The sequence below is a fragment of the Balaenoptera borealis genome (assembly GCF_965194805.1).
Source record: "Balaenoptera borealis genome assembly, chromosome: 3".
Taxonomy (NCBI): domain Eukaryota; kingdom Metazoa; phylum Chordata; class Mammalia; order Artiodactyla; family Balaenopteridae; genus Balaenoptera; species Balaenoptera borealis.
In genome coordinates this window covers 48,008,785-48,026,225 of record NC_138866.1, presented here as the reverse complement: position 1 = coordinate 48,026,225, position 17,441 = coordinate 48,008,785, and the positions used below count along the sequence as shown (strand labels likewise).

The 17,441-nt window shown below is 38.9% G+C and overlaps 1 protein-coding gene and 2 long non-coding RNA genes across 4 annotated transcripts in view; 1 reads left to right on the top strand and 2 right to left on the bottom strand.

Moving 5' to 3' along the window:
* Nucleotides 1–17,441, top strand: part of GNG2 (G protein subunit gamma 2) — a 129,459-nt gene that overhangs the window by 20,943 nt on the left and 91,075 nt on the right. The window lies entirely within an intron of this gene.
* LOC309625419 overlaps nt 1–17,441 on the bottom strand; it is a 606,027-nt gene that overhangs the window by 538,035 nt on the left and 50,551 nt on the right. The gene's annotated exons all lie outside the window — the stretch shown is intronic.
* Nucleotides 737–17,441, bottom strand: part of LOC309625418 — a 28,709-nt gene continuing 12,004 nt past the window's right edge. Inside the window, exon 2 of the long non-coding RNA XR_014242514.1 lies at nt 737–17,377. This is a non-coding gene — a long non-coding RNA (uncharacterized lncRNA). The remainder of the gene's footprint in view (nt 17,378–17,441) is intronic.

Sequence of the window (17,441 nt, the reverse complement as noted above, 5' to 3'; positions counted from 1 at the left end):
ATGTGATGTTGATCAAAAAGAAACATTCAGGGCTTCCCCTGTGGCGCAGTGGTTGAGAGCCCGCCTGCCAATTCAGGGGATGTGGGATCGAGCCCTGGTCCAGGAAGATCCCACGTGCTGCGGAGCAGCTGGGCCCGTGCGCCACAGCTGCTGAGCCTGTGCTCTGGAGCCCCTGAGCCGCAACTACCGAGCCCGCGTGCTACAATTACTGAAGCCCTCGTGCCTAGAGCCCGTGCTCCACAACAAGAGAAGCCACCTCAATGAGGGGCTCGCCCACTGCAGCGAGGGGTGGCCCCCGCTCGCTGTAACTAGAGAGGGCCCACGAGCAGCAACGAAGACCCAATGCAGCCAAAAATAAATAAAATAAATTTATTAAAAAAAAAAAAAAAAGAAACATTCATAGTCTTTAGCAATATTGACATGACTTTAGGATTTAAAGGAAAAAAAATGGCTCTCCTTAATGATAGTTAAAAATCAGATTTCTCGCTCAGATTTCACCCATTTTCTTCTAAAAACCTGAGTTTGGAAGTCTTTGAGGTCACTGCCTTAACAAAATGTGTCTCTATGGCACCGAACATGATTAATTGGTGGCAGCCATTGAGGACAGTGAAAGACAGATGTCAGAGTAGATTAGACCGGAGAAGTGTAAACCCTGTTCTTAACAGATTGGTTGTAGACATTATAAGGGCTTTTTCAGCAGCAACAACAGTCACAATAAAAGGTCAATTTAATACTAGTGGGGTTTCTTCTTGAAGAAACAGACTTGGCTTTTGAAACTGAGTAAAGCCATTTGAATCTAGCTGTAGCCTTGAAAGGTCACCATATTGCTGAGACAGGTGATAATGTGTTTTCTCTCCCCAACCAAGATGCAGTTTCCTTTAGTCCTGACGTGGACTTCCCCCCATTTTATTTTACTTTATTTTATTTATTTATTTATTTATTTTTTGGCTGCGTTGGGTCTTCGTTGCTACGCATGAGTTTTCTCTAGTTGCAGCGAGCGGGGGCTACTCTTCGTTGTGGTGCGTGGGCTTCTCATTGTGGTGGCTTCTCTTGTTGTGGAGCATGGGCTCTAGGCACGTGGGCTTCAGTAGTTGTGGCACGAGGGCTCAGTAGTTGTGGTTCCCGGGTTCTAGAGCTCAGGCTCAGTGATTGTGGCGCATGGGCTTAGTTGCTCCACGGTGTGTGGGATCTTCCCAGACCAGGGCTCGAACCCATGTCCCCTGCATTGGCAGGTGGATTCTTAACCACTGCACCGCCAGGGAAGTCCTTCCCCCCATTTAAAAATTAACTTCATTCTGATAAATTTCAAGCATATAGCAAATAGAGAGGATAATATAATGAACTTCCATATCCCTATCACTCAATTTTAACAATTATAACTCATGACCAGTATTGTTTCATTTATACCTCCACCCCTTCTCTTCTTTTCCCATTGGAGCGTTGGATTATATGATGATGGCTTGAATTTGGCTGTTGGATTTTTAATTGTTTATACAACTATTTAGTGGCTACAGCAAAATGCAAATAAAAAATAAAACCTGCTTTTAACCTAACTTACTTTGCAGAAGCTAGCCATTTAACCATGTACTCATTCAGCCAATATTTAGTATTTACTAGTATCAAAACCTTCTTAGGAGAAAAAGTAGAGAACAACTAATGGAAGGGAGACCAGTAGACGTCTTGGATTTGCAAATGATGGGCTGGATATGGGAGAACTGATGAAATTGCTGATTGAAGATGAAGGAGAGGAGGATATTTAGAAAAACTCCCCAATTTCTCTTTTGGGAAATTCAGTGGGTGACGATAACTGGGCTACAGATACAGGAAGAGAGGAACAGATTCAAATCTGTGGAGTGACCACATCCAGACGGATATGCCCAATAGACTGCGCATGGATGGTACAGAGCAGTGATTCTCAGTCCTGGGTGCACATCAGAATCTCCAGGGAAGTGTTTGAAAGCACTCATATGTAAACCCTACCCAGACCACTTGAGTCAGAATCCCTTGGGGAGGGGTCTGAACATCTGTAGTTTATAAGAGCTCCCCAGGTGATTACAATGTGTAGTCACGATTGAGAATCTCTGGTCTAGAGCTTAGTAGAAGGAAGGCCTGTGGGGGTGTGTGCTTTTAATGCCATGTATAGCTTTTGCGACCCCATCGTGAGGTTCTTTTGGAGTTAAGTACTTAATATCTTTCAGGTGAGGGCTAAGCCATCCCTACACTCTACCAAATATTATTAATAATGAAGGCTTTTAAAATAAGTTTTTCATGTTCTCTGTCTGATGTTGGTGTTGATTTCTTTCATACTAATCACTGTACTTAAATGTTTCAAATCAATCCAAGCAGAGTTTCTCAGTGTGGGTTGCTGACACGTTGAATGGGGCAATTCTTCCTTGTATTCTTTGGTATCCCTGTCCTTGGCTCACAAAAGGCCAGTGGCATCTTCCAGCCATCATGGTATTCAGAGTGCCCTAAGGAGACATTGAGAACTACTGTGTCGTTACACACCTTTAAAGAGGTTATTTGTCATTTTACTCTTACGTACAAGCATTTTTGCTTCATGCAAAATTACTGGTTTCAGTTATGCAAAGTAGTTCCTTATGTAAGTGGTCTCTGTGCTAAAAAACTAAAGAAAGAAACTAAACAAAATAGACATGTAAAAGGAAATATTGTTTTGCACTGTTGGAGGGATTTTGAGCATATTTGTTCTAGTACCAAATCTATTTATGTCTGTACAGAGAAGCAAATTAAACACTAGGCAAGAAATGGTCAAATATTGAGATTTAAAGCAAAATACTGCTAAGGCATTATGCAAATTGAACAGCAGTGATGAAGGATGTATTCGTTTCTTGTTTGCTGCTGTAACAAATTGTAACAAACTTGGTGGATTAAAACAAATCCACCAAATACAGATATGTTATCTTACAGTTCTGCAAGTTAGGTTCTGTAGAGATCTCACTGGTCTAAAGGCAAAGTATTGACAGAGCTGTGTTCCTTTCTGGAGGCTCTAGGGAAGAATTCTAGAGTCCCCTTTCCTCCATTTTCAAAGCCGACAGCCTTGCATCTCCGTATGTCTTTCCACCATATTCGTTCCTCTGAACTGAGCCAGGAAATGTTCTTTGACTTTAAGGAGCCATGTGATAAGATTTGGCACACCTAGATAATACAAGATACTCTCCCCATCCCAAGGTTCTTAATTTAATCATATCTTCAAAGTCCCTTTTTCCACATAAGTTTATATATTCACAGGTTCCAGGGATTAGGGCATGGACCTATTTGGGGGCTATTATTCTGCCTACTACAAAGTAAAAGAGATTAATTGTTCAGAAAGGTAGAAATGCCTCAGGTAGCAGAGATAGGATTATCTTACATTTCATTATATAGGGTTGAGAAGGTTTAGGGTTCCCAAGTTGATGAAGCAAGTTCTTGTCTTGACTCTGCAAAACCTGTTTGTAAATACAGGCACTGAAGGCTTTTAGTTTTCTTGGAGTGTTTGGCATTGGATCAAGTGGACAGGTTGAAGTCCAATGTCTCCTTCCTTGGCCAGACTTTCTGGTACTGTGGGTGTGGCCTCTAGAGAGCGTGCTGCTTTTGGCATTTCTCCAACTCCGGAGAGTTTGCTTACAGTGTGCAGGTTCCAAGGTCTTTGAATGGCACCAAAGAAATGTGAGATTTTTATTTTATGCTGTTATGTCTGCCTGTCACATTATGCTTTATTTATTAGGCTCTAACATGTGGAAGTTGGAGGGAAAAATAACATAATATTTTAGAACCTTACTGTAGTGGTATTTATTATAGCTAATTTCTAAGTATGGTTTAATTTCCACTATACATTAGGTAAGTCATCCCCACAAAGTAAGAAACCATTGCTCGCCTAGTGAATGAAATGGATCACTGGGTTATTTTTTAAAAACCATCTCCAGGGTAGAATATAGCCAGAATTTTTTAAAAATTTATTTATATTTTATTTATTTATTTTTGGCTGCGTTGGGTCTTCATTGCTGTGTGCGGGCTAGTTGCGGCGAGCAGGGGCTACTCTTCATTGCGGTGCGCAGGCTTCTCATTGCGGTGGCTTCTCTTGTGGTGGAGCACAGGCTTTAGGCACACGGGCTTCAGTAGTTGTGGCACATGGGCTCAGTAGTTGTGGCTCGTGGGCTCTGGAGGGCAGGCTCAGTAGTTGTGGCTCACGGGCTTAGTTGCTCCGCGGCATGTGGGATCTTCCCAGACCAGGGCTCGAACCCGTGTCCCCTGCACTGGCAGGCAGGTTCTCAACCACTGCACCACCAGGGAGGTCCCTAGCCAGAAATTTTTGATGGAGATTTTAAATGTTGCAGCTATTTTTGTAGCGAGTCCCCTTTTTATCCACTTCAAGACAGGTCAGCAATACAGATCTGAAGGCCAAACTTAGGGCTAGCTCTAGAGTAACAAAGCATCCTGATTTGTCTAAGACTGGGGGGTTACCTGGGACTTGGGAGCTTCACTGCTACAACTCCTGGAGTTCTGGGTAATTTGGGACAGTTGGGGGCCTAGATGTCTAAAAACAACTCTAGCGGAAAGTGACTGTCATGTCGTTGAATTGTGAAAATAGAAAATCTGATTGAATGAAATAATGACAGTAACCTCCAGGGTTTGGGCTGAGGATAAGGGTGAATCTAACTCTGGAAAAATCTGTATCTACATATACATGTTTGCCCGAAACCAACTCAGAAGAACCAGCAACATTTATAAAGTGTTATTAGATTTCATGGCCCACTCTTTTAATTCCACAGTATCACTGGCATCTCTGATGATCACAGCTTTAATAGCTTTCTTAGTGAGGTGACCACAGAACCTCATTGAATCTTTTTCGGCATGTCAGCATGTATGGAAATTACAAGTTTGCCAAAGCAGCATGGTGCTCTCTTAGTTTGAATCCTGCCTTTTGTATAACAAAATTGAACTTTTCCCCCCCTAAGAGACAGCACAGAATGTTCAAGAATAGATAAGTATTAGGAAGACTATCTTGATGCCCAAGGGGAGGGGATTGGAGAGGATCATGTCTTGGAGCCTTATCCAGCTCTAAGAGGTTGGTGCTCTCTGACTCCCAGTGGTAGAGCATGAGCTACTTACCCTGATGTAAGTAAGTGGCTGCATCTGGGTGAAGATTCGTACTCAGCCCTTCCTCCATGCTTCCATAACGCTCTGCCCTGCCCTCACCCACAGCAAACCAGACTAGGAAAACAGGAATACAGAAGGAGCCTCATTTCTTACATTTCTGTGACCTTCATTTGGAGATTTTTATTCTCTAAGCCACTGGGACAAAGAGATTGTAAGTGTACTTGAAAGGGCAGTACATTAGCTTCTCTAGAATAGGCTTTGACTTTTAGGAGCTGGCAATATATATATATATTTTTTTAATGCTTCGTTACTATCTTCTAAACTGTTCTAGTTGGTAGGTACAAGGAATTCTCTTTCAATTCTTTTTTTTCTTTTCTTCCAAAAAAAAGATTGAGTACTATCAGTCTTGAAGGTAAGATCTGTGTTTCTGATGAGGATAGGGCTTGGATAGATTGTGAGTTATTCTGATATCCTTGTCAATCCCTTTTTGGGGTTCCTTCCTTCTAGGACTCTCAATACTGGTTTCATTTTGTTAAGACTAGCCTCCTTTCAGCTTTGAACCTCAGCTGTTTTTTTTTTTATGAATCAAACAAGCTCCAGAAGAAATGAAAGGAGATGAAATCCTTTTGCTGTTGTTTAAACTCAGATTCTTTTACTCCTTTCCAAAGAGAAATTACAGAGTAAATGTAAATAGGAGATCCAAATGATCCAAGCTACTCTGGTGCAGGGTTTCTTTGGGGGTAATAGGAATGTCTTGGAACTAAATAGGGGTGATGGCTACATGACATCGTAAATGTACTAAATGCTGTTGAATTGTACACTTTAAAGTGGTTAATGATTAATTTCATGTTTTGTGAATTTTACCTCAAAAAAAAAATGTTGAGCTTCAAGAGGAAGAAAAAAAAAGATTGTTTCTCCCTATCTTCAAATTCTGGAGGAAGTCTCATCCATTTTAATACACTCATGTTTTTAAATTTCTAGACCAAAATTGTTGTTCATCCTGTCCCATTACTGGGAGAAGATATTTGGACTTAAAAGTGTCTGCCAGGCAGAACCAATCAGGAAATTTCATAGAGTTAAGACACTAGTTGTTAGTATTAAGATGCATAGTTTTTGTTACTGGATTATAAACTGGCCTATAATTTGCAAAGCTGATTGCAATAAAAAAAATTTTTTTAAAGTTTAACAATTTAAAACACTGGACTTTTTTCCACCTCTCATGGGATAGAAGTTATATCAACTAGGCTGGAAAGTTTTTTAATATCCTATAGTAGCAGACTGCAATTGGGTATGACAAAACAGAAGGAGTCCAGTTGTGGTAACTTTAATGAAATGTGAGCATGGTAAAAAATTTCATATATAGAAATGTCTTTTATTAAAATATCTCCTTGGACATTCCCAAAGGCTACCACCTGATCCAAGTCTGATGGGCACTTATTTTAAGGGATGACTGCATAGGGTTTCACACATAATCATTGGTTTAATGGTGAAACTTTAAGGTTTTTAATTACTTCTAGATTTAGAGACAACTTTTTTGGCCTTTTGCAGAGATGTAACTAGGCAACCAGTATAGCACTTAACTGGTGCACAGCATCCAAACTTCATAGCCATTGCATCATTTTTTAAATGCTGTTTAAATCTGTCTTTTAGGTTTGGCATATGCTGCCATGTAACCTTTAATTTCTTAGAAAATATCGTGCAAAGCCCCAGCTGTAAGATAGAATGGTTCCTAGAACCCCAGCATGCTCTGTCTGATGTTAATCAATGTGCTTACAAGAAGAGCAGTAATAGAGTCAAGAGGTAGCCAAATGTACTGTGTTTTATAATTGGACGTTAAGAAGGTAGGTTTCAGTTTTGGTGTGTGAAGGTGTAAGAGTTTAAAACCATATCCTCAGCAGGTGGTAATGAGCATTTCTCACAATGTGATTAATGGAAAATGTACATTCACAGAGATGAGAGGTGGACTTTATTCTAGTGAAGTTGATTTTACTTTGTTGGATAGGTGGTAACTAGAAATACCTAGTTTGATTAATAAGCCAGAATGTATTGAAAGCTCTTTAAGTGTCAGACACTATTCTAGGTATATACTATATTCCTTTTCTGCGATAACTAAGCTTTTAATTTTTTAATTAGTTTTTTTTAATTATGAAAGGAATGTATATGTGAGATTTTAAAAAATTCAAGTAGTAGACACAGGAATAAATGAAAAAGAGAAGTTTCTTTCCAAACATCAACTCCTAGCCCACTCCCTAGAGATAACCACTGTTAATAGTATCTTGTGTGCCCTCCAGAAATTTTCCATCTCCTGGTTAATCTGTATTGAAATGTGAGTATGATAAGTGCCATTAAACCGTCTGTTCGTAAATTTCTCTTCTGGACCAAATCTCTTCATTTTGAGACACCATTTGATGCTTTTTTTTGACATGTGCTTTTTTAAAACTGAAAGAGTAAAAATGTCAGAACCGAAGTGATGCCAACAGAGGGCTGGTGGTAGGGAGGGTGACAACTGAAGACTGTTACTGTGAATTCTAGCTTCTGTAAGAGTTACATACAGAATGTAAGTAATAAACCTTAAGGTAGTTCTTCATCATTTTCAAAGTCATCTGGAGTACGTTATCTCCCTTTATCCTTTTGATGACCCTGTGACACAGAAATTGTTTACTTTATTTTACAAAGGAGGAAGCTGTGGTTCCCAGATGTTAGGTAACTTGCCCATGAACACAGCTGACGAGTGACAGGATCGGGATGAGAATCAAGTCTTTTCCAAGTTCTAGCCTTGAATCAGACCACACTGGCAACCATGAGGAAGAGAGGGGCTCGGTAACACCACTGTGGTCCCTGTAGTGGGAGGCTGGAAGCGAAGGGGAGGCTTGCAGTCTGAAGGTCCAGTTAGAAGTTGTTCTGATTCTTCTCCTTGGGCAAGTTGTTTAATGCAGTCCGTATGCCCTCCTCACAGTTTCCTCACTGGCTATGTCTATTCCTGTTCTGTTTGTTTGGGTAGTACTGGCCAGAGGGATGGGGACTTGACTAAAGCTGGGGATGCCATAGTATTTCATCACCATACTACAGGAGTTGGTTTGAAGGGTGGGCATGCAACCCAGCAAGGGCCAATAGATTCTTTCTCTGGAATTTTCCAACTCAAGTGGAGGGAGGAGAGGTCCCATCCTTTCTAGTCTCAAGGTAGTAAGAATCATGTAAGGCCATGTTTCAGTCTGTTGAGAGAGTAAAGTCTGACGCACAAAGGGGGAGCAAAAGAGAGAGAGAGACAGAGCGATAAAGGGAAGGAAAGAGATAGCCCAGTGAGAACTGGAGTCCATCAATCCAGTTGATGTGAGCCAATATATTCCCATTTTTTACCTAACCTAAGCCAAGTAGCTACTAAAGGAATCCTGTGTGATATCTTTGGGCCTTAGTTTCCTCATCTGTAAAATGAGAGTTTTAATATTTTCCCTGAAGTACTGTATATCTGAACTACTGTGAAGATGAGTTGAGATTATGAATAGGAAAGTACTTTGTACATTGTAAAATGCTGTACAAATGCAAGATGGTATTATTCATTAATATGTTGCACTGAACTAGGAAAAGTTGAAAGAATGAAATTACCAATCATTTGGAAAATAGGAAGTGAGAGCTTTGTAAGAGCCATCTGGTATTGTGCTGAAGTAAATGAAAGCTGCCAGAGTTCCCAGATTTTCTTTGGGTATCCCCTTTCATATACTCTTAAGTTCTAATAGATACCCATCGTAAATACTGGGATAGATCTTACCTCACTGGCTCAGGTTAATTCAGTGAGTTCCTTTTTTCTATCTCCTGTCCTAATCTATGGTAAACAGACACACAGTAACACAAACCAAACAAAAATAAACACATCATATTAATATCTCAACATTTTAGCTTTTTCACTTAAAAGAACTTTACAGATTTATAAATGACATTTTGGCATCATCAAAGAAAATCAACCTTAAAGTGGCTATTCTATTTTTAGTACTTCATTTGGGAATGATACAGTTGAGGTGATTCTTGGGATGGGAGGTTAGTTATTTTGGGCTTAGATAGGATCAAAATCCATCTTTTACCTTAATGGACTTATATCTTTGATATATGAACTCTAAGTAACCAAAATCTACTTGAAATTACATCTTATGCATGACACAGGAAGCGTCACTTCACTTCTACAGCATTTTTCACTATATATGATAATATCTCTCAGTGAGAGAAAACAGATGGCACAGAACAGAAATTTGTTCTCTTTCTTAGATTTGCCATTTAGGCAGTTTTTATTGTAGCAAACATATCTTTCTTCATATTTGATCATTAAAACCAAAAAAAAAAGTGGTTTAAAGTCTCAATCTAAATAGAATAGCATGTGCAAAAAGGTCAAAGTCACCACGGAAACATGATCTGTAAGCATAAAGAAGCATGATATAGCAACCTGAATGTCTTACATCTCTCACAGTTTAAAATCTGAGAAATATATCCACCACTTTCACTGTTCTTGCAAATCTAAACCTTTGCCTTACAAAATCACCGAGGCAGGAAGGTTGAATCAGTGCTGTTTGACCACCCCACTCCACATCTCACCTAGCCATTGTTTATCTTTGTCTGGGCTTGATATCAACCCCATGAATGTCAGTGTTTTTGTATAAATGGAGGACTTGGAATAAGTTCATTTTCTGGATAAGCATGCTCTTAACCCTCAGAAAATGTCAACTGTACTGAAAACAGTTGGCATCCTCAAATCAATTAATTTTAGGAGAGCTTAATAAAGAGAATATTTACAAGGACGTGAGCAGAGTATAGGGAAACTGCAAGGGAGAGTGTACTTTTTTCAGGGCTCCTTTACCACCCGTAGACAGGAAGGGATGAGGGCTGGGAGGAGAGAACCCTCCTCAGTGGAGCTGTGACCTCCAGGAAAGGGCTGTAGCCAGCTTATAATGACCCTGCAGGCAGGGATGCCAGGAAACAAATACCTTGAAATGCTTCTCCTCTTTCCTTCTATCTGCTTATGCTCCCCATTGACCATACCTAACTGGAAGACAACAAGGAAGCCTGCCTCTGAGTCTGTAGTTCAGTCTCCTAGGGTGTAGAGCCGGGTAGAACAGGATGGGGAATGGGTTTGGAGGGGCAAATGAAAGGTATCCAGCACAGATAACCTTCATTGTGAAAGTCTTGCATGAAAGAAATAGTACCCCTTTCTCCCCCAAATCTAGCTGTCTTATCAAAAAAAAAAAATTGTTTTAACCAACGTTCACTTTTTCATTAATTGTATTTAATCAAGTTCATGGTCCATATTCAAATGGACCCAAATGCGATTGGTAGCATTTGGAGAGCATTCCCTTGTTTGTGTGATGAAGCACGATCTGGAGGAGGTACAGAGGTGACGAAACCACCCTAGTGCTTGTCCTGCTCAGACTTAGATGGCAACCTCGACTTGAAGTTCAAGTTTAGGGGAAGGGGTGGTAAAAAGTAATTAGATACCTCAGAGCAACTCTGAATAGTCCACATTTGTGGGCCTCCCATAATCAAAGGAGTGACTATTGTCCCAGAGAAGTGCAATGTCCACTTCTGGTGGGTTGAGTAGCCAGTTTTTCGTTTTGTCCAGCTTGCTTTTAATCTCAGATGAATTATTTTCACTCCTTTGATCTAGGGACCAGTATTACTTGCCTTGATCTAATCCAGATTAACTACTCTGATCCACTGAGAATGAATCAATCAACTGAATCGGATAAATCCCCATAATTAGAGAGGTATTTGTGGCAACATAAAATGATAGGCAAAAGAAAACAAACTTGGAATACCACCCTAAAGCATAAACTTCTGTGGACCAGAAAATTCCCTGAGTTGGGAAATGCTGGGACCCAAGGATTCCAGAACAAAGAGTTGGGTCTATAACAGAAACAGTGAGAGGCAGTGAGGTGTAGTGAAAAGGGCATGGACTTTGAGATCTCAGCCTGGTACTGACTGTGACCATCTTGGCAAATTTCTGTGCTTTGTCAATCTCAAATTTCCTTGTGTGTAAAATGAGAGTAATTTAACTTGTTACAAAATTAATTGAAACCATATATGCAAAATAAAGGCAGTGTTTTCCACATATTCAAACACTCGTTTGGGGGAAGTATACTTACTTTTTAAAAAACAGTGTTTCTTTACAGCTCTATTGAGATATAATTGACATAAAATATAATGGACATACAATAAATGATATGTATATAAAGTTGATGAATATTGGCTGCATACATCCATGAAAGCATAGCCACAATCAAAGTAATGAACAAACCCATCCAAAAGTTTCCTCATGCCCAATAACAATCTCTTCTTCCCCTTTCCCATCTTCAGGCAACCACTGATCTGCTTTCTGTCACTCTAGAAGAGTTTGCATGTTCTAGAGTTTTATGTAAATGCAGTTATATATTATGTATTCACTTTTGTCTGGCCTCCTTTGCTCAGCAGAATTACGTGATGATGCAGCCATGTTGGATGTATCAATATGTTATTCCTTTTATTACTGAGTAGTATTCTAGAATATTGGTATGCCACAATTTGTTTATCTGCTCACCTATTGAAGGATATTACTCAATTATGTTTTAATTCTGTTTCCCTTCTTTTTCCCTCCCTAATAGTATAAGAAAAAAAATTTCTTATCCGTGTTACCACAGCTGATATTTCTCGTAACAATCTCTAGGAATAGCATGGTTTACAAGAATGGGGTATAAATGCAGGTATCACAGTAATTGTCTTAGTCCAGGGCTTAGGTTGAGTTTCTGAGCTGAAGGCCAATTCCTTCTGCTTTCTAGACTTTCTTTTGTTCTTTATCATTAATTAGCAAGCCAAATGCCCATTGATGAATGGATAAAATTATGGTATATCTATACAATGGAATATTATTTGCCATAAAAAGGAAGTACTGATTCAATACTACAATATAGATGAATCTTGAAAACACTATGCTAAGTGAAAGAAACCAGGCACAACAGGCTATGTGATATATGGTTCCATTTATTGAAATGTCCAGAACAGGAAAATCCATAGAAACAGAGCGTAGATTTATGGTTGCAGGAGCTGGGCGGAGTGGGGAGGGGAAAATGGGGAGTGACTGCTAAAAACTATGGATTTTCTTTTTGGGGTGATGAAAATGCTCTGGAATTCAATAATGGTGATGGATGCACAATTTTGAATTTTCTAAAAATCACTGAATTGTGTATACTTTAAAAGGGTAAAATTTTATGTGCATTATATTTCAATAAAGCTCATATTTAAAAAAGCAATCTGTGCAACTTTGCTTAGGGAAAAGCATTCAAGAACAGCAATTAATTTAATTTCCCATTTTTCATTTGCTAAAGAGAAAACTTAGAGCCATTTACCTCGTTGATTATGCTGCACCTGCATTTCCAGGTCATGAGCACAAAATGGAACTTTCCAGCATGAGGAAGTAGAAATGTCGCATCTGTAATAAGTCATATTTGGGGAGGTAGTTTGGCATCATATTGTTTTGGTTTCCTTGAGACGATGAAGGGCCTGTAGCCACTTTGACTTTTTTGTCTTTTCCTTTCCTTTTAAAAATAACATGCATTCAGATTGTCTAATCATCTTTCCTCTAGCCTTAGTTAACCAGATACAGGATATCCTGTCAGTAAAGCATTTTAGCTAAATCAGATTATTTACCAAACTCCTAACAGCAGTAGACAGAACAGAGTGAGTAAAGTAGACGTCCAAGTATTCAAAATAATCCTTGGGAAAGGAAAGAAGCCAGTAGCTTAGAATTAGTAGTGATTCAATTAGAGGAACAACTTTGATTTCCAACAGCTGTGGAGGATGAGAGTAAGGACAGACTTCCTCCCTTTCTAATTGTCTTCCTTCACCTGGTGAAACACCGCCTTATATAGAAGGCTTTTAGCTGCTCCACTGCAGTGAATCAGGACCAACATTGTAATATCTGGAAACAGAGCTCCATCTGGTCTACTCCCAATAAATCAGTATTTCCTAGGTACTCAAGATTTGTAGCCGAAGAAAAAGCATTTTTTCCCCCTGCTTTTGAAAATCTTACCAGCCAAGGTTTGAGTTTTGGTGTCATTTAGTTTAAATCATAAAGTGGATGAAAAGGATAACCCAGGGTGAAAGTAAAACCCATGTAACTCTACCCAGAAATGTTACCTTTGTTTTGTGCTGCAACTTAACAAATACAGTTTTCCCAAGGTGACTTGAAAAATTTTATGTCAGTGTGTGTGTTCATCTTGGATTTTTCTGTTATAATCTCTCCGGCTTCTGGTACACTACAAAAAAATTGCTTGGGAGAAATTTCCACTTTACCCTGGCCCTGGAAGAACATGGCTTCCAGGGTTGTTCCTTTGAGTATTACTCTAAAATATATCCATTCATTTATATATTAAGCACTTACAATGCAAAGCATACCTGCAAGATGGTTAAGTGACTTCTCCAGTACTAGGGTAGGCTTTGTAGGCACGAGCAGGCATTGCCCTAGATTCTTCCTGTGTGTGCACACGCGTGCGTGAGTGAAACATACCATACATCCAAAGAATATATGCATGTATACACACATATACATGTTAAAGACTGTTAGTAAAACAACATACATACATTCCCTGTCTTTTTCCCTGTAGCTTTATTGATGAGTACCACTTTTTTTAAAATATTTATTTAATTAATTTATTTATTTAAAAAAATGTTTTAAATTTTTGGCTGCGGCGGGCCTTAGTTCAGGCACTCGGGATCTTCGTTGCAGCGCGCCGACTTCTCTCTAGCTGTGGCATGCTGGCTTTCTCTCTCTAGTTGAGGGGCACGGGCTTAGGTGCCCAGCAGCATGTGGAATCTTAGTTCCCCGAGCAGGGATCGAACCTGCATCCCCTGTGCTGGAAGGCAGGCGGATTCCTTACCACTGGACCACCGGGGAAACCCCAGCCCCTTGATGAGTACCACTTTTAAAGACTCCTGTTTGCTTCTCCCAGACCCCTTCCTCCTTTCTGCCTCTTCCTAGAAAGCTGTCATCTGGACTTTTTATTTGTCATTTCCCTGCTTTTTCTTAAATTGTTTAGTGTCACCTCTTTTGGAAATGGAATCATACTTTATCTCTGGCTTAGATTTTTTACCCAACATTTTATTTTGAGATTATCTAGGTGGATGTGTGCAGCTAAAGTTCACTCATTTTCACTGCTGTCTAGTATTAACTAGTACATCAGTATTCTTCTTCCTCTGTGTGAAATATACCATACTTTATCCATTCTACCCATTTGGGGCATTTGGGTTGCTTCGAGCCTTTTGCTCTCATGAAAATGCTGCACTCTGTACATGTGTCCTAGTCCTCATCCAGGAGTTTTTCTAGGACATATACTTTGGCATTCAGTTGCTAGGTCATAGAATATGCAATGCTCAACTTTATTAGGTGATGCCAAGTTGTTTGAAAGTGATGACATCAGTTTACTCTTCATTAGCAGTGTACAAGTGGTCCTCTTGCTCCAACTGTCAATACTTAATGTTCTCTAAATTTTTGTTTTTCCTAGCCTTACTGCAAATTCTGAAATTTGTTTTAGGTAACAAATAATCGGTTGGGTTTTTATTTTGAACCATCTTGTTGAAAGAGACAAGGAAATAAATTGGTTTTTGTTCACTACATTTGATAAAGTTAAATGGACCATTGCTATAGATTCTGCCCCTAGATATATTTTCAGGTAATAGCCAGCCTGAGAGTCTTGTTTCTTTTCTATTTTTTCTTTACATTTTTATTTATTAGATATGTTTAATTCACAAAATTTTTAACAAGTAAAACAGTGCAAAGGTGTATGAAGAAGTTGTTCATTTCTCCTTTCCTCCCTTACCACCCCCAGGCAGGTTACCAGTGTTAATGCTTGGGGTGTATCATTCTACATTTTTTTCATGCTCATAAATATATAAAAATTTATGTTAGATTGTGACTTATGAAATTGCCATTTTATTAGATCAAAAAGAGTTGAATATCAGCAGTTTTGTACAGTTCAATCACACATATCCTATCTTTGAGGATTTTTCGAATGTAAGCGTTCCCATGCAGCTATGTTTTCATGATAAATGTCACAGACATTCACCCAGCTCATAGGTGTGGCTCTAACTCACTCATGTTAATGATTGCATTGCGTTCACTCCACTGACCCCTGTGGAGAGAAATTAACATTGTCTCCCTTGGTTGTGCTTGTGTTTCCCCTAACTAACCTCTCCTTATATACCAGTGCTTCACCCTGGTTGAATCCCAAAAGTGGGGAAGGGGAGGGGACAAGGGGTTGAGTCAAAGGACACATGCATCTCAAATTTTAAAGTATGTTGCCAGATTCCTTTCCAAAAATGTACCAGTTCAGGCTTTCATTAGCAAGTGTGAGACTGCTTGTTTTCTATGTTGTAGTCATCACTGAGTATTACTCTACTGGGTGAAAAATGGTATATTCTATTTTCATTTATATTCCCTTGAATTTTGGTGAGGTTGAGCATATTTTCACGTTTTATTGTTCTTTTGCATTTCTTCTGTGAATTGTTTTCATATCCTTTGCTCATGCCTCTTGAAGGTGATTTGATGCCTCAATTTGTAGGGAGCTCTTAGTTTATTAGTGATAGTAATATTTTGTTTGTTCTATATGATGCAGTTATATATTTCCCAGTCTACTATTTGTCTTTGATTTTGTTTATATTCTCTTTTGCCATACACAATTTTTTTTATATTGGGCTGGCCAAAAAGTTCATTTGGGTTTTTCCATAAGGTATGAACTTTTGGGCCAACCCAATGTTTAGTCACATATATCTATCTTTTACTTTATGGTTTCTATCTTAGGAAGGCTTCATCCATCCAAGCCAGTATCCTTCTAACTCTTCTTCTAATACCTTGATTGATTTATTTTTAAAATACATATATTAAATTCATCTAGAATATATTTTGTATATGGTATGAGATATGAATGTAACTTTATGTTCTTTCAAATGTATAACCAGTTTGATGACACCATTTACTTTATCTATGAATTGAGATGCTGCCTTAGTCATATATTGTTCCACGTATACTTCTATCAATTTCTATATCTTGTATTATATTTCCTGAGTCTATTTTCTATTCCTGTATCAATACGATACTATCTTGATTATAGTAGTTATAGTTTAGGTTTTAGTATATAGAAAAGCAACTGAGTCCCATTTTACTCTTCTTTTAAAATATTTCTTGGTGTTATATGGCATTTTTTCCCATATAAATTTTAGACTCATTTTGTTATAATCTAAAATCTCAGTGGAGATTCTGATTAAAACTGCATTAAAATTATATATTAATTTGGAAAGGATCAACTTTTTTTACATTCAGTTTTTTCCATCCAGGAAGTCTCTCTGTTCAAGTCTTGTTTTATATCTTTTAAAAACACTTTATAATGGTTTTCAAATAAATACTGAGCTTTCTTTTAAAATGTATTCCTCAGTATATAAGAGTTTTTGTTTTCTTTTGGAATTGGAAATTTGGTTAAATGGCTAGATAAAAGATAAATATAAATAGCTTTTCTTCTCTTAAGGGTAAAACTTGTTCTCAGGCTAAAATACAGAAGAGTTCCTAGGTCCCGTCCCCCGGGACAGATGTGATAAGCTGACTTAAAGACTTAAAGAAGAGCTTTGTGGGGCTTCCCTGGTGGCGCAGTGGTTAAGAGTCCGGCTGCCAATGCAGGGGACACGGGTTCGATCCCTGGCCCAGGAAGATCCCACATGCTGAGGAGCAACTAAGCCTGTGCGCCACAACTACTGAGCCTGCGCTCTAGAGCCCACGAGCTACAACTACTGAACCCGTGAACCACAACTACTGAGCCCATGTGCCACAACTACTGAAGCCCGTGCACCTCGAGCCCGTGCTCTGCAACAAGAGAACCCATGACAATGGGAAGCCCGTGCACTGCAACGAAGAGTAGCCCCCACTCGCTGCAGCTAGAGAAAGCCTGCACATAGCCACGAAGACCCAACATGGCCAAAAAAAAAAAAGCTTTGTGCTACTTGACCTCATTCCAACTTTGCTAACTTGGGGCAGGCGAAGGCTGCGCTCTGAGCTTTGTGTCATTAGGCATGTCATTTCTTCTCTTAGTTCTGGATTAGACATGACTTATTTAAAGGTGGGATCTTAGAAGAAACTAATTACTATATTTACATTTCAGTTTTCTCTGAAGCATAATTTTATGTTTGTACAGAGGCTTATTTGAAGATAAAACCTCAAGATATGAAATAGATGAGGAATATTACTTATTGGATAATGATTTATCATCCGTTTAAAAAATATCTACGGTACTCCGATATTTACTTTTTTTTTTTTTTTTTAAAACTTGGGTGATGTTTTTATAAAT